Genomic DNA, 25,392 nt, shown 5'->3' on the forward strand with positions numbered 1-25,392 from the left:
AACCACAGCTAGTTTTCAGAAACCCTCCAGTGTGTGGTTGTCAGTGCTGCTCCCTCACTGCACTCAGAATTCATCATCCACAATACAGACAATTCTTCCACTTGATACTTCATCTTGAAGGAGGAAAAACTTCACATTTCAAACTGCGTGACTAAGAAATTTTATTAGACACTTCAGAGCAGTGACTCTTTGAGGTTGCTTCCCATTACATCTAGAATAATGTGGATAGAAAAAGAGACGAAGAAAGTTGTTTCGCTGTTACGGCCAATCTGTTCTTTAGGCCTCATTAGTCCCTGGGTACACTGATCCTCATCACAGCATCGAGTCTAAATGCTTGAAATATTTTCTGGCTATGGACTGTTACTCTTCAGCTGCAGAGGCAACACTATCTGGTACTCTCACCTACCCAGACTCCACCTCAACCTCATGAGAATGACACACATCTACACAGAAAAGAAAGATTGAGAGATACTTTTAACAATCTTTAATGCAAGATCTGATTTATATTTTCTGGAAAAGAATTTTATCCTACTGTTCATTAGTGAACTTAACTCCCCTCCTCAGTTCTGTGGAATATCAGACACCAGATAGCTTGCCTAATCTCCTGAAAATCCAGGGACAACCAACAGTTCCGCCTGGACAGTTTGGAGACTGTTAGATACCCCTTTCAGATGTTTGGCAGAATGGTAATTAAAATAGTAATCCTTCCCTCCATCTTCAGAAATAACCTCATAAGCAGTAAGAGACTTTAAGCTATCGCCTCCATAAAACACATACTGTAAATACTGTTCTCTCAGGTCACCAGCGTGCCTCTACCTACTTTGTTTTCTCTCTGGGCCTCAACCAGTAAGGAAATAGTCAGAAAGACTGAGCCAGAATACCAGCTCCCTGAGGAAGAGATTTGGGTTTTCAGGTTAGGAGCAGAAAAGCCTCCAGGAGATCTGAAGCATTTTCCTGCACACGTTTGCATGACTGTGCTTATCTTTTTGCCCACTTTCCATTTTTTTTCTCTTCAACACATCCTACCAGTTTGCTTTATCTTACATCTGTAGCAGATTTGAAGGGCTTAGTGCTTGTAGGTAGGAATAATTATTGTGTACCCCAGTGCCATTTCAGAACTGTACACTTTGTTTGAAGTCCCTTAAGACCTCACATCTCTAGCAGCACCTACAGAGGGCACTTGATATTCCTGAGGGCTTGTTAACCTTCAGTAGACACAAGGCTGTGCCATGCACTTGTAGTAAATGATTGCCTTATAGCATAACTTCACAGTGGTGTTGGCACCAGCAGATCTGGGCCCTCCCCCAGTTTTTAACATTTTGGGCTGTAGAACATTGAAATTAGGAAACTGAAATCTGCTGAGATTAAACTAATCCAAACCTAGAAAGATCAGGTTTTATTTGTTTAGGAAGACACATATACTTTTAAGGCAGGTCTTTCTATACTCATTTGGCTTCATTAATCTCCAGGAAGGCCACACGATTGTTCTTTTTTACTAACACTTTCTTTATGGTATAAATCAGAAAGAATGTGGAACAGAGCTAAATGTATCCAATAATTAATGTTATGCTCTTAGAGACATTGTATGCATATGGCTAACTAAATGCAATATACTCTATTGAATACATTTAAGTATTTGTAAAGATCAGGTGTAGATCCGTAAGATCATGGTCTAATTCATGTGCTGGATGTAGTACACACAGTCACCGATATAACAAATCTCTCTTATGTAATTTCAGCAGAGTGCAATGTGACAGAATCTGGGCTGCTCCTCAAAAGAACCAACGGAGTTAGAAATCTCTGGAATGTAGAATTATTTGCCAGAAGGACTGTGTACTTCATATAATATCCTGTGCACACAGGTGATCCTGCTGGTCTTTTCTCCCTTGCTGTGCTGAAGTCAATGTCTCAGTGTGCAGGTTGGGCTCACAGTTCAAAACCATCAGATTTCCAGAACCAGACAGTCAGAACCAGAAGGCCAAAGGTTAAGCAAAAGACTAAATGCTGGTAAATACAGGGAATCCACACACCAGACATCCCAGATTTGAAATACTCTCTTCCTGTTTAGATTGCATAGAAATACAACTCAGGGCAAATTAGCAGTTCTCCCTGATAAGATAACACTCCTTTGAGAGTAGGGATACTGTGTCAAGAGTTAGCTGTTCAGAGTCCAAATGTTCTTCCCAAGAGGTTCCAGGGATTTAAATCTTTCCAAACCTGTTTGGAGGATATAGGTATTTCATTAACCTTTGCTTGTTGCACTGAAGATAAAACACAACTCAGAGAGAAGCTGGTTTTACCCTCATTTTGTGGATTATGTCATTATCTGGCACATCCCTGAGTTTTGTTACTGCCCAGGTCTACGGGTGTTTTTATCTTGCAACTGTAACAGATATGAAGGGCTTAGCACTTGTATGCAGGAATAATGGTTGTGTATCCCAGTGCCATTTCTGTACACTGCTCTTCATTTCGAGTCCCTCAAGACCTCACATCTCTAGTAGCTCCTACAGAGGCCTCGCTGTACCCAGTGAGAGGACAAGAAGCAATGGGCACAAACTGGAACATGGGAGGTTCCCTTTGAGCTTCTTCACTGTGCAGGTGACGGAGCACTGGCACAGGTTTCCCAGAGAGGTTGGGGAGTTTCCTCCTTGGAGATCTTCAAAAGCCAACTGGACATGGTCCTGGGCAACCTGTTCTGGGAGTCTCTCCTTGAGCAGGGAGGCTGGACCAGGTGACCTCCAGAGGTCCCTTCTAACCTAAACCATGCTGTGATCCTGTGATTCTGTTTCATCATTGTCGGGGGATCAGTTACGGCACATTCCTGCACCATAACACCACTTCACATACTGATTTCATGACTTAACATATGACCATGTTAAGGCCATAGAACAGAGACTGAAACAAGCCCAGTAGGGGTGACAAACAGAAATGCAAAAGAGGAAGAACCCAGGGTAATATTCATTTGTCCTACCTATCAAATGGGTAGCAGCAGAGAGATGGAGCCTAAAACATCCCCAAAATCATGGCACTGGTGAATTTTCATGAACCCCAAGAAACGATATGGCTTCTTCTCATGTGCTTTTCCTCGTTAGCCCAGTTTAGTATGCATGGGAAATAACCTCAGAAAATAACCTAATAAGAACATTGTTGCTTGTTCTTCTACTCCATTAAAGTAGTAGTTATCTACCTTCAAAGTCTTGGCCTTAGGGTTTTTTTGGTCCCCATCCTGAGTCTTTAACTGCAATTTCTGTAGCAAAGTTTCAGACATAGGTTGGGCCACATTATTCAATTGATGGTCTTTGTCACTGATTTTCCCAAACAGCTTTTACAGTAACTGGTTTTACTTGCATAGTAAAAGCTAAAATAAAAGGTTGCATTTATAGCTCATTGCATCACCAGCCACAGCAGCAGGCCCCATTAACAGCCACCTAGCTCAGGGAGAGCTGCAGTCCCGAATGCAAATCAGTTAAATGAGAAGGACTGGTATCTAATGGTAGATAAAATTATTTGACATTGTCAAGGTCACAGTTGCCTGTCTGTTTTTGAAAGATATTGCTATCAAACTTAAAAGACGTAAAAGGTCAAGTGTATCATTTTAGGAAATACAAGGTTAAGGGGAGAACAAGAGAAGGTTATTTAGCTGCATGCTCTTTAGATTATGATTTTCATAGATTATTCTCACATTAACTCACAAAACAGATGAGAAATAATGTCTGGTTGTTTTCCATTACACCTAGCTTTCTCTACTGCATAGACTCTGCAGGCTATAATCAAGCTTCAGGGAAAGGACCCTGGCATGCTCCTGGTGGGACCAAAATTTTATATGTGGTGATGGGGAGCAAAGTTTAGAGAATTCTCACTAGGAATGAGTCAGCTGTGGAAATCTTTTTCCCTAGACACCTGAAGCTTGGTTTGAACCATTATCAGAGAACAATGCCAATGTCATATTTCAAGTGCAGAACAGCAGCTAATCTCTTATCAGGGACTTATAGCAGTTGCAATAACAAGGAACCACAAAGTGAGACTCAAGTACTCCTTACAAGTAGGGAATGAGAAGGTTAATCTCTTACACAGTCCACTTCTCTGTATGAAACAGGAGGCTGAAAACTTGTCTGTAGATATATCTCCTTTGAATTAGCTGAAAAATAAGCTGCTTTTCAGAGAAACACACAACATGCTTTCCGAGGCAGGGCTTTGTGTTCTTTTCCTTTCTCTTATTTTCTTTTAGGTATTGATTCAAAATCATCCATGCAGTAACTTCATGTTTGCTCTATTCTGGGAAAAATAATGGCATGAACAACAGAATGGCAACTAAACCTGTGGATAAATCAGGCCACTGGGAAAAAAAAAAAAAAAAAAAGTTGTTCCCTTTTCAGAGATGCCTTCTGACAGGGACAGACCAATTAGCTGATTCCTATCTGTACCAGCATGACTTAAAAATTCTTCCTCTGACTTTGAGTTTGCTAGTATGTTTTATAGGTATCTGGATCAATCTCTGCTGAGATACAGATTGCTGAAGATTGAGTCTGCTGAACTGCCCCAGTTGCTTCCCAATATCTTCCATTATGGTTTAGGCTGCAGGGGGATCAGCTAGCTTCTAGCAAATTTGGGAGGCCAGACCTAATCACCAATAGCATCTTGAAACCATCCCAACTAGTGACGGAGCTCTGATCTTTCTAGTGTGATGGCTGCTCTCAGGACAATTCTGATCACAGTACCTATACAGATGTGATCAAGATGTGTTGTGTGCTTACATGCCTCCCTTCTGTTTTACTAGAATACTTCAACCCAAACAGCCAAGCAAAAATGAGCAAATAAATAAAATCACATACAAATACATTTTTTTTAATTTAAAACTACACAGAAACTGCAAACTGCAAAATAAAGAGAATTTTACCCATAAAAAAAAAAAAGTATCTGAGTTCTGCAACATTTCACTATTGCCACTGATTTTGCCTGATGTGCTTTCAGGTAGCCTTTTAATAGATGGCTACAGAAAATCACAAGACAAAGATCTGCAGATTTATCTCTCAGTGAAGTTGCTTTGTCCTCTTGCACTGTTTCTCCATATCAATAAACTCCACAGTGTGAAGTTACCAAATCTGTAGATATCTGTAGCCCCATAAACTGGTCAGACCTTCCCTGAGGAGCACTGCCTTGAACCAGGAATGTTACAATATGCAGTGCACAAAGGACATAAGATGGCAGATATTTCCTTTTCCTTCATAAAGTCTAGAAACTCCTTTACATAGCAAATACTTCAGTTTCACTCTAGTAAAACAATCTACCATGTATTGCCTTTATTTTTCTATTACAATAACCAAAACAGTTGCATGAGGCAAAAGAAAGAATTGTTCTGGTTTTGTCTTGTTCAAAACAGATACACACACAAAAAAAAAAAATCATCCCTCAATGGCTGATAAAAATAGAACTGCAATTTATGCTCCCAAATACTACCTTTATCTTAAGGCTCTTAAGGAGCATTTTCAGTAATGATGGCTGATTTAGATGGATTCCCAGGGTGCTGGATCATTGCCGATGACATTAATGGTTTAAGGCTCCCTGAATTTTGATTGATAGCTGTAATCTGCAGAAACTATTTCAGGACATAGATTTATTATTATTAAGCCTATAAAATGGTGTCAGGGTCAAAGCAAGCTGATGATTTGTGTTGTGATGCAAACATTACACAGGAGAAGATGAAATCTTTTAATAAACGTGAAATTCAGGACCAAATAGTGTTTCATCTTCTTTGAAAAATCTGTGGCCAACTAATACAGATTACAGCAGCAGGGAGGGCCTATTTAGACTTAGCTTGCACTGAAAAAAATAACCTGCAACATCATGCTGAGTCCATTGAGTGCTATTCCACTTTGGTGATGGAGGTGTTTCACTAGTTAAACCGCACTTACCTCTCCTTCCTCATAATCTATCAATATAATCTAGTTTGATAATCCTGATGTTATGAAACACCGTGGACTTAAATCCACTTAATAGCATGCCAAATTTCTAAAATGTCTTTCTTGGTGATTTTCTCCTCGTTTCCACCTTGTTGGAGAGGATGGAGTCTGAACTATGCTCCAACTCCATCAGAACATAATCAGAGAGGCCACAACTGAGTCTGGAGATGACTGGTTTTTTTCCTAATATCATGTGTACACAAACAGAATCAGAGCAGCTGGTTTATTGTATAAAGGAGAAATAGGATTATAGCAAAGTAATTCATAGAAATTTGTGGAAGAGATGAAAAAATACCATCGCTTATTTTTCTCCTTGTCACTGGACTGAAAAAGAAAAAAAAAAATAGATCTGGGACTAGTAGTACAGCCAAGAATGGAAGAAAGACATGCTCCCAAAAATGAAGTGTTACATGGATGTTTCACCTTGGCCCAGCCTGCATGCTCTGTGGGTTAATAGGTTATTCATGCAACTGAATACCTTCAGGCAAAAATGTGTTTTCTGAAAGTGACAGGACATCTACTGAATGACCAAGAAGTACACAAAATCTGGAAATTCATTTATTCTGGTGGTTCTAATCAACTAAAGACTTGAATAAGAGACAATCAGTAAGTTTTAAAAACCATGACACTCCTTTCAGGATAGCATGGTTTAGCTTCCTTGTGTCCTACTATGTCCAAAACCATTGCCGTGTTATTCATTGTTATTATTGAACACAGTCCACTGTGATTAACATGATGGCGGGGGGGGGAGGCGGGGAAGGAAAAAAAAAGGCAAAAAGGTCTTCGTCCCTGTAAGCTAACAAAAATAATGCAAAAAGAAGAATGAACTAGCAAAACATGATATAAGAAAAATACTATATAAGTAAAGTACTAGGGCTTTCCAATAGCCATCCTCTTTTAATTTCAAAATAGATTGTGTTTTTAATTAAAAATTTACAACTGCTATGTTTTATGTCATTAGACAGTGTTCTCTGGAGTTGAGGCTGGCTAGTGGAGGAGTAGGAGAGGAGAGAAATGGGCAGGGCAATGAATACAAAGGCTGCTAAAACAGGATATGCTGTGAACAAATGCCAGTGCTGGCACAACTTGTAAGCAACCTCCTAGAATACAAGCAATGCCAATATGTGAGGTTTAGCAAATGGTGAGGTAAGGAGACTTCCCCTGTTCCTGGAGACTAGGCTGGTGAGCAAGAAGGCATAGACAATTAAACTCTGATAGTGAGGGTCACAGACACGGAGTGAAGATATGAGAGGAAGGGAATGCTTGTCTGGGTAGGACTTGGAGGAACCTTCTGCACTGGTTGCCTTGGTTCAGAAGTCACAAGAAATGGGAACCTGTTAAGAATGACTCTATGTGCCCTCAACCCTTGATCACTCAAAAAATGTTATACAAGAATGTTGTGTTCTGAGAGAAAAATTACAGTTTGAGGAATATATAAACTTTTGGGAGGCTACTTTAGGTGATAGCACACTTCCAGAGCAAAATATTTCCTGGCTTTCTTGGTTAGTCTAATATCCATCGAATCAGCTGCAAGAGTGTCTTTCCTCCCCTGAAAGCACTTGGAATTAACGGGTCCATCCAAACGCAACAAAGGCTTCTTGGTTCCTTGGCCAAGTCCTGTACACCTGGTGCTGAAATCCTGTTTTCTGTAATACTGCTGGAGTCAGGCTGGACTCCCTGGAAGGATAATGCTCAAGAGTATCTGAAGCAGTTTGTCTGTAGTTCAGTCCTGCGTCTTTGGCCATGCTTGGGAGTCCTGCCCACAACATCTTCTGCAGAGTAGAGAATTACAGTGCTGGAACTGTCTTTAGTGTGTGTTCTCAGACAATGCTGTCAGCTCTGTGCCCACTGCTAAAACTGCTTGGTCAGCATTTGTGAGTAGTCTGAGGCTGGAATGGTGAGAGAACAGCTCTGACTCATTTCATGGAGAGTCAGAGCAAGACTTTGGAGATGCTTGCTCAAAGACAATAAGTAATGTGTCTACATTCACAGAATCATAGAATGTCTTGGGTTGGAAGGGACCTTGAAGTTCATCTAGTTCCAGCCCCCTGCCATGGGCAGGGATGCCACCCACTAGACCAGGTTGCTCAGGGCCTTATCTAACCTGTCCTTGAGCACCTCCAGGGATGGGGCATCCGCAGCTTCTCTGGGCAGCCTGTGCCAGTGCCTCACCACCTTCTGAGTGAAGAACTTCCTCCTAACATCTAATCTAAACCTCCCCTCTTTTAGTTTAAAACCATTCCCCCTTGTTCTGTCATTATCTGGTTGAGCAAAAAGTCAATCTCCATGTTTTTTATAAGCCCCCTCTAAGTACTAAAAAGCTGCAATGAGGTCTCCCTGGAGCCTCCTCTTTTCCAGGCTGAACAGCCCCATCTCTCTCAGCCTGTCTTCATATAAGAGGTGCTCCAGCACCCTGATCGTCTTTGTAGCCCTCCTCTGGACCCCACCCTCCTCATGCTGGGGGCTCCAGAGCTGAATGCAGCACTCCAGATGGGGCCTCACAAGGTTTTGCCCTTTTCTCACTTTCTTTATCACTTCATTCTATTGAGGTTTCTTTGGCTGCCTAAGCTCTCCAGTACTGAGTTGACTTTTGGGACAACAGGAGGAAAGGAACAAGGGTCTTTGCATGTATTGAATGAAGGGCAACTGAGGAGGTGTGCATTTAAACCTGGGTCTTGTGTCAACCAATCTTACCAAAACTGTAGTATCAATTTGCTTGCTTATTTTTGCATAAACTCAATTATTAGTCTGATAAATCCTCTGGCCTGATAAATGCTAAAGCATTTCCAGAGGCTTCAGGTAGCTGCAGCACTGGCTGAAACTTTCCAGAAGCTTATTTCTTCCTTTTCTCAGCTCTTGGAGCTGCACAGTCATGGTTGCACAGCCAGTGTTTCCCACTGGCTCCCTTTCCTCTCAGAGTGTTCAGGGACTTTGGTGATTTCTGCATCTGAACAAGCAAAACATTAGTTAATTAAATCCCCCCACATCTCTGTCAGTTCACCCCTCTGCATTACAGCACGAAGAAGGGATTTGCTCATGCCCGCAGATGAACTTGGTGGCAGAGCATTGAATAGATGCCAGATCTTTTGAGTCACAACCCAACTAAATAGCTGCTTTGGCAATTCAGCTCAACTCAAAAAACCATCAAGCACTGCTGATAAGATTCCTGAAGAATGTTTGGAAGCAAAAGGTAATACTTGCGAAAATTAAGTGCCTTTCCAAGGTTACATTCCCAACCACACCACCAGGAAAGGCAAAGCAAGCAGGCTGCCGTTGTCTCTTTGAGGAGACGGATGGCCCCACAGCCCTGTCCTCCTTGGTGTCTGATGGCTATGGTCTCTGAGCAGGGCATGGCCAGAGGTTCTCTGCTGCCATCTCCCAGCAGTACCACACCAAACTGCACCGCAGCATCCTGGAGGCACTGTGATTTGGAGGAGTTACAACCGAGCTCCTCTGTGTGACAGCGAGACAGGTCTAAAAGGAGCTCCTGCAGCCCAGGGAGGAGCAGGGCTGTCCCAGGAAGGAGGTGATGCCCTCCTCTGAATGCCTGGAGTGTCTCCAGTAAACAAGCCAGATTGCTTCCAAAAGAGGATTCAATCAAAAATGTCTTCAAATTTAACATACTTTTCTTCACCATATGCCTTCTTTACTATTTTGATGTATGAGTTTCAGGCCATGGAAGAAAGCTAGGGCTTAGGTTTGACAGCCTTCAAAGAAAGGGTTCTGTCCATAGCTGCCTAAACCATGCATAAAGCATGGCTGTGGGGTGACCTAACAGGACAAGAACAGCATCACTCTGGGACCCACACCACAGGACACACATTCCCTGCAGGACTGGCTCTCAGCTGTGTGTGGCAATGAGGTCCTTTCTCCCCTAAAACAGTGCAGAGGTGTCCCTGTCCAGATCTGGAGGTAAACTTTGCCTCTGTGCATTAAAAAAGACTGAGGGGAAGCTGGCGTCCTAAAGGTCAGCCTTCCCCCCTTTGGCATCTGCTTCTTTGTGACCCCTCCTAAGGCAGACTAAGGGAACGTGACCTGGAATGGACCACTGGTGTAAAAGCAGAGAAGTGTTTAGCAGGAAGATGGGCACAGAGCGAGGAGTGGGGAGGCTAGGAAGCAGAGGAGCTATTATCAGTCACCGATACTCATCTCTCGTATGTGGAGAATTTTGGGTTCCAGACTGAACCAAATTAATTTTTTATATATATTTTTTATTACTTTATTTTTATTATTTTATTTTTATTAAAAATAAAAAGACTCATAACCAAATTAAAAATCCTGTTGCTGTTGACGATGGAGCCTGCACAGTGGAGGTACTGTATGAGTTACAAAGACGAAGGAAACACATCTGGAGTGGAGCTGCGATAATGGTAGGAGGACCAATGTGAGTAATGCAGGATGTGAAGCCTCCCTGAGAGCCTGGATCACAAGACAAGCTTCTGGGTGAGTCATGCCCTCATGGAGGTATGTGCAGGTCCAGCAGGCACAGGGCAGATGACCACGATGACCAAGAGCAGAGCTTCATCCTCTCTGTCTCAGAAGCAGCTCTGGGTGCCCTGGCTTACAGGCTCTGTTTCCATTGGGCAAGGCAAAAAGTCTGCCAGGATTGCCATGATCTCACGTTACTGAAAAGCTAGATGGGGCAGAATGAAAAAAATAAATAAATAAATAGTTCAAAAAGAGTTAAGTTTTAATGCTGCACCTCTTTTCTGACCAGGCTTGCCCTGACTGTTCTCAAGTGCCAGAAATGAAAGGTTCTCCCAGGACAGCAATTCTCTTTCCGTGCAATATCTGAAGATAAATAAATTAGCCAGTGAGTAAGGCAGTTCCTGCTTTCCTTTGCTGGAGTAGAACACCACCTCTTAGCTCTCTGCAGTTCAGGTCAACCTCACCAAAACATCTTAGCTCTGTGGATAAAGGTATATCTGCTTTCCTTAGTCTAAACTCAGACTTCTCCAAGTAAAGTTCAAGGAGAATATACTGGCTCTGCTCACACCAAAATGAAGTACAGACTTTTCAATTGCACATGTAAACAATTAACAAGGTTTCTAATAAAAGTTCAGTGGTAGTCATGTGGTTGTTTCAGAGTCACATCTGAATTATTTCTTTGTGTAACGTAATCTGTGTCAAGTGCCCTTGGGCAGGCAGCCATTGTAAGCAAGTTGACTAGTTTACCTTGTTCCTTTATCAAAATGCCTAAGTAACCAATTCTGCATTTACCTGTGAGATCTGTAAAGAAATACCAAATGGGCTACAGGAATAAGCAGACTTGCTAATCATCCAGGTGGAATGAATAATTCCGGTTAATAACGTACCGAATTAAGTCAGCCTATTTGTCTGCTTCCAGGATATCCATAACCAGACCACAATTACCCCTCATTTACCCTTTATTTGCATTTTCCTAGTAAGTATGTTGCAAGACTGACTATACTCTGTGACCTGCTCTCCCCTACCCCTCCTGCCAGCAGGACTCCTGCAAGTGGTTTTTCTTTCCCTGTGTCTTTCCTTCTCCCTTGTCTTCATCAGCTTCCCCTTGCACATTGAGATCCTTCAGTCTCCTTTTCTGAGCTCCTTTGGGTGGTTTAACCAGAGCCATCGGCAGCTGGCTGCTGTTGGCTGCAGAGCATTTTTTCCCGTTTTCTGTCTGCCTGGTCCACAGTGAGGGCAGAGGAGAGCCTGAAGTTGGTGAAAAGCAGCTGTAATAAAGAATTATGGCATCTCAAAATGATGGCTTTGGTTAAAGGCTGCACACACAGGCTTCTTGCTCAAGGAGTCTTTCCTGAGAGTGAGCTCTGCTAAACTGTGTGAGGCCCTAACAGCCAGCATCCTACTTTTCTGTCTCTGTATAACCAAACACTTGCCCGGGGGATACACCTCATTTAGAAGGATGTTGTTGGAAGCTTCCCGGCTGATTTACCCTGCAATATGATGCCCACAGGCAAACTGCCAAACCCCGGCAGACCTCTGCAGCTGTCAGTTTGTGCAGAAGTGTCCTGTCAGGCACACAGCCTTGTGGGCCACCTCCACGCCAGCAAAAAGTTCTGGAAAACTTTTTCTTCCTTTTTTTCCTTTTGGTAAGATCCATTTAAATGTTTCCAGCTGCATATTACAGATTGCTCTGGAATTTTCTGTCATGTTGAGCCCTTCCTCATGTTGAGCCCTTCCCTTGTCTCATAGCTCTGACAAAGAAGAGGGAAAGCTGGAAGCCTTCTTCAACCTGGGAAACCTACATCTCAAATCTGCTTCCTCACATGGACATGTTGATGTGCATGCAAATTTTCACTGAGGGCAAATATAACAAATACCCATAGGAAAAGTGCCATTGAGGTCCCATTAATCCATGATACTATCAAGAACGATAACATCATCCACTACAACGCTTGTATCACCCCAGAGAGCAAAGAAACCCATATGGCAGCTGGCATATGAAATGAGAGCAACATATTTGGTCCATTGGAAATACAGAACTGCACAACTAATGCAATGGTTGATGGACAGGCAAACAGGATATCCGCGATATTTCAGCATATCTGTGACTTGGTTTAAGACTTCATTGCTCATATGTACTGCTGCGCTGCATTTGTTCCACTAGGGCCTAGTTGTGACCAAGGACCTAGCTGCCAAGACTTATCAATGAATGAAGTTTATTGTGATATGAACAGTGTGAAAGGTGAGATCTGACTAGCTGGTGAAGATTCAGACTGCAGAGATACACCTGCAGATATCTATCAGATTTCAAACCTCCCTGATTAAAATGCACCCAGCCTGAAACTGGAGGCTAGTCATGAGAACTATAACATATACTTGCCTAGCTGTCTTCTGCCCCACCCTATTGCATCTTTTTCTGCTCTGTTTCCATGGAAATGGGAGTGAGAAGGTCAGACGTAAGGTATAAGTGATTGTTTTTAAAGGTGCTTGAAAGGTTTTGTTATTCACTGATCTCATTTTTTTCTGAGAACGAAAGTGGGAATGAAAGCCAGATACTCTTTTCTTTGTTTGTTTTGTTATTTTTGGTGTTATTGAATTTGAATCTCTAATTCCAGGAAGCTAAGAAAGTTCCTTTTGCTTCCTTCTACATCTAGGAAGAAGATTGCTCTTTTGGGAAAGGGATTTGACGTGAAGCCATATTGTCTATCACTGAACATGTTATCATGGTCCTGTCACGTCAGATGCATCACTGCAGTGCAGTGCTTAAACAGCCCAAACTGAAACAAAGACTCCACACGTACCTGGGGAGGGAGCTTCAAGTCTAAAAAGTCTATTTCCCTGGTATAAAATAGGGGTAATATTTGCCTCAGGGATGTTTTGAGCTAACTACAGTTATGTTTGGAAAGTACTTTGAGATCCACCACTGGAAATAGATCTAGATAGAAATCATTTGCCTTATTGCTGCCACTAAGCAGAAGTAAGATAAAGGTATTAGACTGCTCTCTGTTGATGATTTTCTCTTATTTTATGGTCACGCTGCTAGTTTCCATTTCCATGGAAACAGGGCTAGAGAGGCAGTTTGAAGCAATGTGCAAGCGGTAGATGGGAATGACATGTGTAGATTTTAGCTGCTGGATGTCAGCTGATAGCTATAAAAATCAAGGCACAATGTAAGAGGAATGGAAAGAGGGAAAGAAACAGACAAAGGGAAGGAGACCCAGAGGTTTCAAAGCAGGTGAGCACTCCTTCCTTGTACAGGCCACGGGCATTTTGAGTTTTCCCTCTGCGATACTACCTGCATTTTCCAGGCCTTTCTGTCAGGAGCCTGTGTCTGTACTTGGACCTGGCCTCCTTTCTATTATTTCTGTAGTAATTAGGTAATAGTTAGTTGCCATGGTGCCAGAAGGCCACAGAAAACCTGAGGCTCTCCCATGCAAGGAGCCATGCAAACCTGCAGCCAGAATGTTTCCACAATGTGAAGAAGAAAAAAGCACAGGAAAGGGCAAATGATTTGTCTGTAGTCACATGCACAGGCTGGTGACAGAGCCTAAATTGTTCTTTTTGTACACAGCCCCTCTCTGCTTGCTCGCTGCTTGCTGTGCCAGTGCTGAGGGAAACAGGCCTCCATCACTCCTCTAGTGCTTCCTCTCTCATCTTGAACCTGGGATTTCCTTCCAGAAACTGCCTCTCCAGCCTACACAATCATTTTGAGTTGCTCTTCTAAACCCCATGCCTACAGCTTTCTACAGACCCCTTCTCCATTAACACCTTTGCATGTATGAATGTGTTCCTCTCCCCAGCACTGCTCAGACAGAGCACTGTCTCTGTTAAACACAGTGCCAAAGGAGCATCTTGTCCTCTTCCAAAAATATGTTAAACCCTCACCTGCCTACCCAATAATCCTTCAGTGAGTAGTTTATCCTTCGAATTCCTCCCTTAAAAACAGGGAGGCTTACCGAAAGCAGGCAACTCTGCAATCTCCGACTCACAGGTATGGATATTTCACCTTTGAGTCTCTCTGCCTGATAACAGTCAGGCTGCTCCACCTTTCTAGTGAATTCTGCAATCACTCACCCTCTCTGCTATCAAAGACATCTGGGTTTTCTTCTTTGTTATCACACAGCCTGTTTAGGGGCCACCAATCTGCTAAGGACAGGGCTATTTCTGAATGGAAATTCGTGATGGAATTACTACAATTTACTTAGTTAACTTTAAACATGATCTGCTGTCGAAAGAATATGATATTCAACAGAACAGAAGTTTTATTGTTCAGAAGACATACTGCAAACACATGCATTGCTTTATTGGCAGTTATTGATTACACTGAGGAAGTTATTCAGCACTGGTTGTGCTGGTCTCTGAAATACGGGGCCTTTCACTCACCTGCACGGCAGGCAGCAAAGAGCAGTTGCAGTGGGAGAAGATACAGGATGAACAGCCTAAAGGCCAGCCTGCTGAAGGACAACTGAGCTAATCTTTCTGATCACATGAGAAAGGATTACATTTGGGCCAAGTAGAAGGTAGGAATTTGTTTTGGAGGCTATACTGCATACACTGAAGGCTTGATCAGGTCCAGGAGAGATGAAGTATGGCATGATAATGGCTGACTAGAGCCTCTCCTACGAAAGCACAGGAACAGTAGGATTGTGAGCATTACTGTGAAAGCCACTCTTTAGTGGAAGGCGTCTTAAAGGCTGTGTTTATAGTGACAAACACAAACTCATTAACTGCAATCAATGTGCTTGTGCAGCTTTTGTGTTTGGGTGCTTTCAAACCCAAGTTCTAAATCTCGTTTATAATGTGTTTCCCCACACTCACTTTATCCTTTCATTAAACTTTTGTGGTCTTGGTATGGATCTTTTCAGTCTATGAATGGAAAACTGAAGCAACCTACATGTCCAGCTAAGTCCAACAACTTGTGCTGCAAACACTTAAACAAGTAGGTACCCAGCCTTCCTCTGGTACTCAGAAAGGATTGGTATTCATAACATTGGGGCAGGCAGTATAAAATCTCCAACAGCAGATAAGCTAAGAATCTCACATACCAATGCATCACATTAAAGAATTAATTTGGTTTATTGTAAAACAATTCCAAAGCATTTTTAATACATACACACACACACGTATTTATTTATTTGGGGGGAGGGGTATTTATTTAGTACACCAGGTCTCTTTTAATCATTTGCTGTTCTTCTTTATATACTTGCCAATAAGACGAGAAGCTCAGAGACATTTAGGGTGTTTTATACTACAGGGAGAATGAATGAGGGGATATAAATTCATTTTATGATATAACACTACTCCCTTCGTGCCCTAAAACTCAGCAGAGCAACACATCTTTTCTGTGTGTTTACCTCTTCTTCCATCTCCAGCCTAACACAGACCCTTTTTTTGCTGCAGAGCTGAAGTGCAACCTGTGGGAATGCTGCCCCCTCCTTGAACCTTGGCACCTAAAAGCTGATAGGGAATTATAGCTAAATACCAACCAGGATTGCTATCACTGGAGTGCAAGCTGTCCCAAAACCATTCGTGCAGGAAAAAAAAAAAATAAAATAAAATAAAATAAAATAAAATAAAATAAAATAAAATAAAATAATCATGTTAAATCATGTAAAAGAAAATAGAACAGAAGGCATGGAAAAGATTATGCAATTCAGACATCCTCCAATTTTTCCCAAAATCCTTCATGGTGGATGTGCAAAGGCAAGCAGATATTTGTTATGCCTTTGCAGCAGTTAAACTTCTTCCTACACTCCAGACCATCCCGAACTCCAAATCCACTCCACAGCCCTCCCCAGTCCCTCCAGAAATCAGCTTCGCACGGTGTCATGGACTGGTAAACATATTCACCAGGCATCCCTGGCACTGGAGAAACCCTCTCAACATGGGAGGGACCGCACAGAAAGCACACCAGGGGATATATTTCCCCTTCTCCCAGATTTCAGCACATTAACAGAGTCAGGCATCATAGAAGTGCTGAAAGAAATCAGAGTCACCACATGTAAGTCAAACCCATTCCAGCCATAGCTGAAGAAAAATACCTACGAGCACCATTACTGACAGAGTTTGTCAACACCGCCACGAGGAAAGTGGCTCATTGGGTCTCTGAAACAGAAGCTTGGCATCTCCTGGAAGCACTTTTTGCACTTGGCTATAAATTATGCTTGGCTCCAAAGTACTTGTGAGTAATGTGATTATGAAGTAACCAGAGAAATATTTTCTTTTAAATCTTTTGACCACTACGCAAGCCCCTGAGGCCAACTCGTGGTGTTACAACACTTTTGGTAGCAATTACAGGTTAGCATCTACCAATAGTCTAGAAGAAGATATCCATGCTTGCTCATGGGATTTGACACTCATCTCAGTTCAGAAATTGTTCAAAGGGTTGGCAATGAAACTTTTGAATGACAGTACTTCTGATGAGCACCAAAATAATGGGGAGGGGTTTAACTCTGAACAAAGACCAAGTGAAGTAATAAATACCTGGGTAACAAACACTTAGAAGAGCAAACAACCTCACTGCCTGTCTATTCATAGGTGGAGTTTGCTCCAGCAGCATCAAAACAGATTACAATTCAGCAGGGTGTCTGGCTCCTTGGGGCCCTCTTGCCTGAGGTGAAGACTGAGCATTAGATGAGCATTAGACTCAACTGAAGAGCTGCGAGTGCTGAGTGCCTAGCTTGTAATGGCAGCCCCAAAACACACTTAACACCCCACATCTGGAAGCACGCAGAACGAAGTGAGCCTCCCAGGCAAACAGAAGCACTCCTACTGCAGTGCACATGCGTCTTTTCTTCCACTGGTGCCAACTGTTCCTCGCTGTCTCACCGTGCAGCAGATGTGCCACAGGGTGGCGAAGCAAAGGGCTCGGAGAAATGTGGATGACTTCATCATTTTGCATATGTCTAATGTAGATGACTTCATCCTCCAAAATAACCAGCCCCAGCAGAATTTTTTAGCAAGCAAGGAAGGCTCCTGAATGCACTGATTGCAAGACAAATGGTGTTATATTTGATGGATGAGTTATGTCATTTCTGCTTCCTTAAAATCTTTCACCTTATAATTGAACGTCTTGCCATGGAAAATCGTACAGGAAAGAAAATCATTCCTCCAGGAAAGTTACAGTTTCTTGGGATGGTTATTCTGATGGTACAAAAATAAGGCATTGCACTCCTTTTATTAGCCTCGGATCTTGACTTCTTCTTTTTCGTATGCTGCAGAAATCAACAGACTCTTCTCAGAGCACACGTGTATATGTGTGAATAAAAGGCACTATTTGTAATCGAGTGGTGTCCATGTTTTCCTTATTAGTATGCTGAATGAGAAATGAAAGCAAAATATGAAGAGGAGGGTGGGCCTCAGGGTGGAAGGACTGTTGCTGTTACTTCTTGTGCCAGAGGGTCTTCAGAGTGTGGCCTCTCATCACCAAAATTGGCGCCGACGACGCCTGTTATGGCCTCTTCTGTTAGGTGAGTCTGTCCTCAGAACACTTGGACATGAGTGCCCCTCTTGCTTGGGGATAAGAAAGAAACAGCAATGAGTCTCATCCTCTTGTTCCTTGCCTACTTCTGATTTGAATAGCTAATTGTGCAGAGATTTCCACATATCTGTGGCATGGCCACGCATAGTTATATGCATAGAGCCCGAAAGAGCTCCTTGCAGCTCCACAAGCCATAATCTTGTTCCATGATCCACTCCCAGTGAATGCAAAATAAATGTCATAGTCTTGTTCTCTTAGGAGTCCAGGGGAACTACTATGAGTTTTGGAGACTGAAATTTTTAATCCTAATGGTAAAAGTATAGCTGGCAACAGAATTAGAAGAAAGTAGAAGCCAGGAAGATTGAGGAAGCAGTGGCCCAGAAAGTGGTCAGGAGCCTTTCGTGAGTCCCTTACCAGACCAGGTTTAAATTATTCCAGTGTATTTAAATTATTTCCAGTGCACCCACAACTCTGGTAATGTGGTTGGGTTTGGGTTTTATTTGTTTGTTTGTTTGTTTGTTTGTTGAGGGTTTTTTTAACGGAATGAATTATCTGAAATGTTTTCTACAGTAGATTTCCTAGTTTAAATATTTAAAATCGATTAAGCTTCTTTCTGCTTGAAGAACTGAATTCCTGCATTACTAAAAACATTCCTTGCACTACTTATTTCTCTTTATTTCCTTATTTAGGTCATGGGTTTGGGATCCTTTTGTACATCCCACCACATCCTTTGTTTTAAATCTGTCTCAAACTGAGTATTTAAGGAAAAAAGATGACATCATATTCTATACAGTTCTCAAATATTCTATCCAATTTCTATTTCCATTCTTTCTATTCAACACTGTTCTCAAATATTCTATACAATTCTCAAATTTTATTGAAGAACTTGGTTAGTCAAATCTTGGTCTTTACTGGGGCAGTGTGCCCTATTGTGCTGAGTTGTGACAGTGTTAGTAGGCAGTTGGAAGCACGTAGGTAGGGAGTAAGAGTTGACAGGTGCATTTATTCTCTACAGCCCCTGCAAAAAATATTTATCTAAACCAAGAAATCTACATGCAGGACCTGTGGCAGGAATTCTTAGAGACAAGAAGAAGACAGAAAAATGGCAGTTTCAGAAAGGCACAGGGGATCACAGTGATGATGCCAGTACCAAGAAGAGCAGAGACTGTAACAATCATTTAACGATGATGGTTCACTCATTGTTAGCCTCTTAAAATAGTGTCCTTTATGGTTTACAAATACCATTTACTAACAGCCTTGCAAACTACCCTGTGGTAGAGCAATGACAACCTACTACTGAAAATGCTGCATGCTTTCTTCATCCCAAGGACTGCCATCTGATGGCTCAAGCCAGGAAGATGAATCAGATGTCCCTGTGCTGTTTCTGACTCTGCGTGACTGAGGGAAAATCGCTCAGCCTCTCTGTGATGTGATTTCCTCAGCTGTGGAAATGGGAGAACTCCTGTTCGTGTGCAGGGACGCTGCAGATGTATGTTTTGCAAACTGCCTTGTAAGCAGCAGGCTGGGGAGCTGCTTTGTATCAATACAAAAATTCATTCCGTGCAGCTGCTAGTACCTCACCACTAACAACGACGTGTGAGAAGTGCTGAGGTCTGTCACATCCAACCTGCAGCATCCATAAGCACTTTCCATAGGCTGAGAAGCTTGGGGAATGCTTCTGAAGCTATTAGAGACAAGTTCACCTTCAATTGCGTGTCCTAGAGCTATCCTTTTAGGTCTCGCTTTTTTCACTCGGGGATTTTGCCTTAGAGGAGGATAAAAAGTTCTTTTCTGATGGGCTGTTTACGCTGTCACCCAGGTGGACACAATGACCTCCAAACCCACCTCTCAGCAGCAGAACTGTGAATATCTGTACCTCGTGCTTCAGAAATGGCCACAGAATTAAAAGCTGGGGCTGGGTGCTAGGAGGTTATTTTTGTCACAGGCTATTGTATTTGCAGTTGTGCACGGTCACAGAGATAAATCAGAGTTTATGCTTTGTGGGAAAGCTTGTGGACTCAGTTTCAGAAGACTTCTCAAGGCATCAGTCACCTCTGGGGCAATGCTGGCAGTTGCAGATGGTGCACACCAAACTGGATAGAAAAGGAGGATGTCTGTCTTTGACATGCAAAATGAAGGAAGACAGTTTAGTGTGAAATAAACATGGGTGAGATTAACATCACTCATTGTTTATGTACTGAAAGCCTGCCCTAAGTCTCCTGTTGGTTAAAGAGAATAAGCTCCTCAAACAGAACAAGGCTTATCAGGCCCTGCAAGTGATCACCATAAGGCCTCCTGCTGGGAAGATGCACATCCAGGGGGAGGCACACCGGACAGCCACCCTCACCCCCATGTTTATATATGGCTCACATAGCAGTGGGTATGGGATCATGGGCGTTGTTCACCTGGCTGATTTTCCCCATCAGCACTGCAATTTGTATCTAGCCTTCATGTCCTGTGTCTTCTAACTGCCCACCAGCAAATTTTACCATTATTGCTAGGACCTCTTGAATCTGAAACTGCAATCCTGAAGAGGAAAGCAGGCACAAAAGAGGAGATGAAAGTTTTCATGCAGAAAGGAAATGAATAATTGCTCTTGCATAAAAATAAAGCAAGCTATAAATCATACCTGCAAGCCAAGTGAGGGAACTTGCAGAAAAAAAATACCCCCCAGAACAAACAAACCAAAATCTTATGATCACCAGGAAGTGCAGCCAACTCAAAAAGCACCTCACAGAGCAGGTGGAAGACTACTTTACATTATTGTTGCTGATCTTCTACCTGTTATTCTGGCCACTGTAGAGCAAGTAACATGTAGTCACATACAGTCTCTAGTACTTCGCTGCCACATAGCTACATATAACGTGTACAGATAACAAATATTTAGCAATATAGCATACAGCTTCAGATGGGTACATCTAAAATGGGATGTCTCTGTGACAGTCTGTGGAGAGAGGGCAGTCATTGTGCCAAGCACCGAATACCTGAAAAAGTGCCTCACTCACCTCTGCTGAGGAAAACCCACCCAGTCCCACACAGCTGTAGCAAAGCTATATCAGATGTCTCTGCTTCACTTGACCCCTCTTTCTCTTTCTCTTTCTTGTGATTTCATATGACTGTGGTGCTTTACTGACACTGGCTAACCCCATAGTCCCTTGTGTCCACTATTCGTTTCCACTGAACCGCATTTAGTGCTGTTCTCTGCCCATAAGGACATCACAGACTGACCCTTTGTGCTTATCCTTCGGTTTGAGTTTTTATTAATTTGAATAAAAGATGTGTTTTACTTTCCAAGTTATTGATCAGTTGTGCACAGTTCTTAGCTTGGGGTAAAAGGATGTTCGGTGAAAATCACGCTGTCCCCTCCCACGTGGAGAGTGATGGAGCCTGTGATTGCAAATGACACTATTTGCTTCTGTGATCCCTCAGTGACCACAGAGGTAAATCTGAGCTGCTACAGATATTTATAACAATGCAGCCTATCCCTACTAAGTGCTATTCAAGCAAACCATTCTCCACCCACAGGTTTCTCCTTCTCACCAGCAATCCTGGAGGGGCAATTCTGGGCAACACAGCCATGCACTTCCACCTCACGTGGAAGGGACGAGCAGCTAAAATGGGTCGCCTTGTTACCACTAGGTTCATGAGGATTCTTCTCCCACAGATGGGTCATTATATAATGGCTTTACTGCAGAGTAATGTATGATTACTATTCTTGAGACACTATTAAAAAAATAAATAAATAATCAGATAATACTGCTTAGTCCTAAGCAGTCATCAGGCTCCGCTTCAATATGTTGGAAATCCTTTACATAGCAGAAGCCTAGGACACATGTAAATATAATTTAGATTGTATCTGACATAAAAAATGGTTAAAGAAATCTGTTCATGAGGGCAGTGAGTCACAGGGGATTTAGAAGTAAAGCTGCAGAACTGTTTCTGAGGAGGAAATTATTTACCCAGTCTCTTAAAGGAGCACAACGAGATCCCACAAAGAAGCGGATCCACCTCCCTAGATGGCAGAGGCTGTAGGCAGGCTTTTTAGAGGTCTGAAAGGGGAGAGCGGGTGTCAGCAGGGCCACGACAGGAGGAGTTCAGTGCCTCCACACAGCACCCCAGCATGGGCAGCGCCTTAGGGACCAGCAGCTGGGCAGGCTGCGGGGCTCCATGACAGGGATCCTGCCTGCTGAGTCAGGATTTGTGCCAGAAAGAGGAGCAGGGGCACAACAGACCCACAAGCATCTTGCTGTCAGCAGTGCTGCAGCAAGTGCTCTGCCTCAGTGGTGCAGTGCACGTGCAAAGGATGTGGGAAGAGGGGGAGGTTTCTCTGTTACTGCTGCTCCTTGCATGGCTCTGAAATGCACATCCCCAGGTGAGAGCTGTGGTTGCTGAGAGCTGGTGGAGAGCCTGTCCTGGCCACAACTGTAACACAACCAGAAAACGCTGCCTTTATGAGTACCAAGCCAAAGCTAATGCAATCACGAGTGCTGCATTTTTAATCTGGGGGTGGATTTGACCCTATACTCTGCTGCTATCCCTTACTTGTTTCATGTTAGAGATGTGCTTGGAGCTCTACCGCTGGAAAAATAAATATAAACCCTGTACTGGTGATCTTATGTTCGCAGAACCTCTACAAAAAAACATACTGCCAGAGAATGCGTGTAAGTAGAATTCATTTACCCAGGAGCTTTTGCATGAAGGCTGCTAGCAGGCCTGCAGCGAGACCACAAGGCAACCTCCGTTGTCACCCTGAGCTCTCACCTTTTGTGAGTATAAAAAACATTCACTTTTTGAGCTGAAAATATTCATCTCTGCTTTCCAGCCAGAAATAAATCCTTGTAGTGAGTTTCATCACTTCCATTGTTACTGAGTTATGGCAGAACAGAAAAAATACATTTTTTCTTGTGTTGTAAAATAAGTTCTTGCAATGCTGTTGGATTTTTGTTTGTTTGTTTGTTTTAACCTAAACAATAGCAAGAAAACAGCTGAGCTCTAAGAAATAAAAGCTGGCAAAGCCCCAGTTCAGCTCAGGATTGATCCTTCTGCCAGTCCTTGTTCGGGAAAATAATTTAGCATGGACAGCAAGTTGAGTCTGTGCTCAGATCTCATTCAGGTCAGTGCTAAAGTTACAGTTAAGTATGTGATGAAGTGTTGTGTGGGTTAGGGATGGTTTACTGAATTGTGACACAGCTATTTTTTCTCGTCTGGAAAATAAAATGACTAACAGGAGCTGAGGAAAAGCATTGCAAAGCGAGGTTCCCAGGATGCCAAGAAGACAGGCTAAGTCTGCAGCAGCACACTTAAACCCGAAGGGCTTTAGCCCCAATATCCATGATACCAAAAGCAAAACAGCTGCCCCAAGTACTCACAGCAGAATTTGGGAGGGGAAGAGGGGATGGTGACTACATTGCCTGGGGTGTGCTGGTCCAGGGCTGCCCACAGACCATCATGGATGCCAGGCAGGCCAGCACAGACTAAGGATATTATTAGGTGGTCTTCAGCCTTCGGGTCCTCTTCTCTTCCTTACCCTCTGCTGTTGGCTGGGTGCCAGAATGGAACAGGTAGCCCGGGATCTGCTCTATGGGAATATTTTATAACCTTTCACCCTGCACCAGCCCAGCACATGTGCTCAACTGCACCAGTGCTGTGTGACCCAGAAATCATCAAACAATCCTAAACTGCTGAAATGAAAATGCAACATTTGCTGTGCAAAACAAGAACTTTGGATGCCATTATGTCTCTTATTTCTGTTTCGTTTTTGACACTTAGTACCCAAAAATTACAACATTGAGCTAATGTTTCTCTCTTACTTATATTTAAAAAATAAAAAAAAATAAATAAAGACCACATTAACTTACAACCCAGAAAAGCTGTAGTGCATAATGTCTAGTTTTCAATTTGATTTTTAATGGAAGAAGACTCTTGAGGGCTTGTAGGTGCTCTGCTGGCAGGGTCTGCTTTCTGAGGCAAATAATCTGTTTCAGGCTTGCTTTGCTCTTGTATAGGGATTTGGAAACATTTTTGTCCATCTCATGTGAATTTCAGAATTGTAGTGCTTCCTGTCAGTCTGTAAAACTCTTTCAGGATGGTCATCTTCAGCTGGAAACCACAAGTCGTGCTTTACAAGCTAACCATTGGACCTGACCTGAACTCGTTAACTAACGTGACCTAAGTGGGGGCAGCATCTTGTTCCTTCCGGAGCTGGGTGCAGGAGGTCACATTGGGAAGTCTGCAGAGCCCAAAAGCGACATGAGCAAAGCTTTCCTGTAAAACAGAGACACATTAACTCAAGGTTCAGAGTACAGAGCAGTCGTATGAATGGAAACGTCTGATTAGGGATTGCAAAAAAGAGGTTAATGTTTAGCCAACTTATCTGCTGACAAAACACTGCCAAAGATCTTCCTTGAGTTGTGATTTCTACATGGTGCATAGCACGAGTTGGGTATCACAGGGCAATTTCAGCCAGGCTTTTTTGAGCTGAGCAAGAGCATAACAGGTATATTGCCAATTATATTTCATTTAGTTCTGGCTTGTCTGTTTTTCAATTCTATTCTTGTCTTCAATGTTCGGTAATGCATATGAGGTATCTCTTCTTTCAACATCGGAATGAAACAGGGAGGTGGAATGGTTTTTAATGTTTTAATTGCTGAAAACTTGCAGGTGTAAGGTTCAAAAATGGTAGATAAATTGTTCTGAGCAAACAAATTAAAACTCTGCTAAGCACCTCAGGAGACCATCATGCATTGTTGCAGGTAGCCAGGGATGCAAGACCAAGCACTTTCCCATCCCAAACACTAAGCCACAGCACTCAGCCAAGACATCAGTACACAAAACCACTTTTCTTCTATCAGTATGGCACTGAGTCTCCAGTCACTGCCTTTTTTTATTTTGCTGTAGTTCCTTTTTCTAATCTCACAGGATGGTTTCACTCTTTTAGGACTCTGGCAGGAATGGAGCTTGGTTAAAAACTTGTCCATGTCAATTCACAAATATCACAATTCTGGACCAGCTGGTTGCATCTATCACGCAGAGCTGAACAAAGTCTGCGGGCATGGGAAATGGATAAATGCTATTTTAACATGGAGTAGACATGGGTTGACTCCATCTGTGTGCATTTACCTTAACTTGCATTGGTGTGTGAGATGTCACAGAACAAATGTCCATGAATCAGATCCCCTGTTAAACTGCTGCTTCAGGTGTCACTGACAAAATTCTCCAAAGCAGTGGCCCTGGGTATTCAGGAGGTCAGAGGATTTTCTAGGACCACAGCTGAGCATGATCTCTGGTGACAAGAAGATGCCCAGGGCTGCAGGGGGTTCAGCATTTCCTCACTTGATTGTGCCCATCTCTTCATTTGTAAAAAGAGTTTCTTGCGTTGTAATGTTCGGAGAAGCCTTTTTATATTGTTGAGACATCTCATTCAAATGTTTTGTTTTGTTTTGTTTTGTTTTGTTTTTAAAGAGTTAGCCATTTGCTGTGTCACGCAGGGTGGGTATTACGGTAGCAGTTAGAGGGAAAAAAATA

The sequence above is a fragment of the Anser brachyrhynchus genome (genome assembly GCF_964034855.1).
Source record: "Anser brachyrhynchus genome assembly, chromosome: Z".
NCBI classification, from domain to species: domain Eukaryota; kingdom Metazoa; phylum Chordata; class Aves; order Anseriformes; family Anatidae; genus Anser; species Anser brachyrhynchus.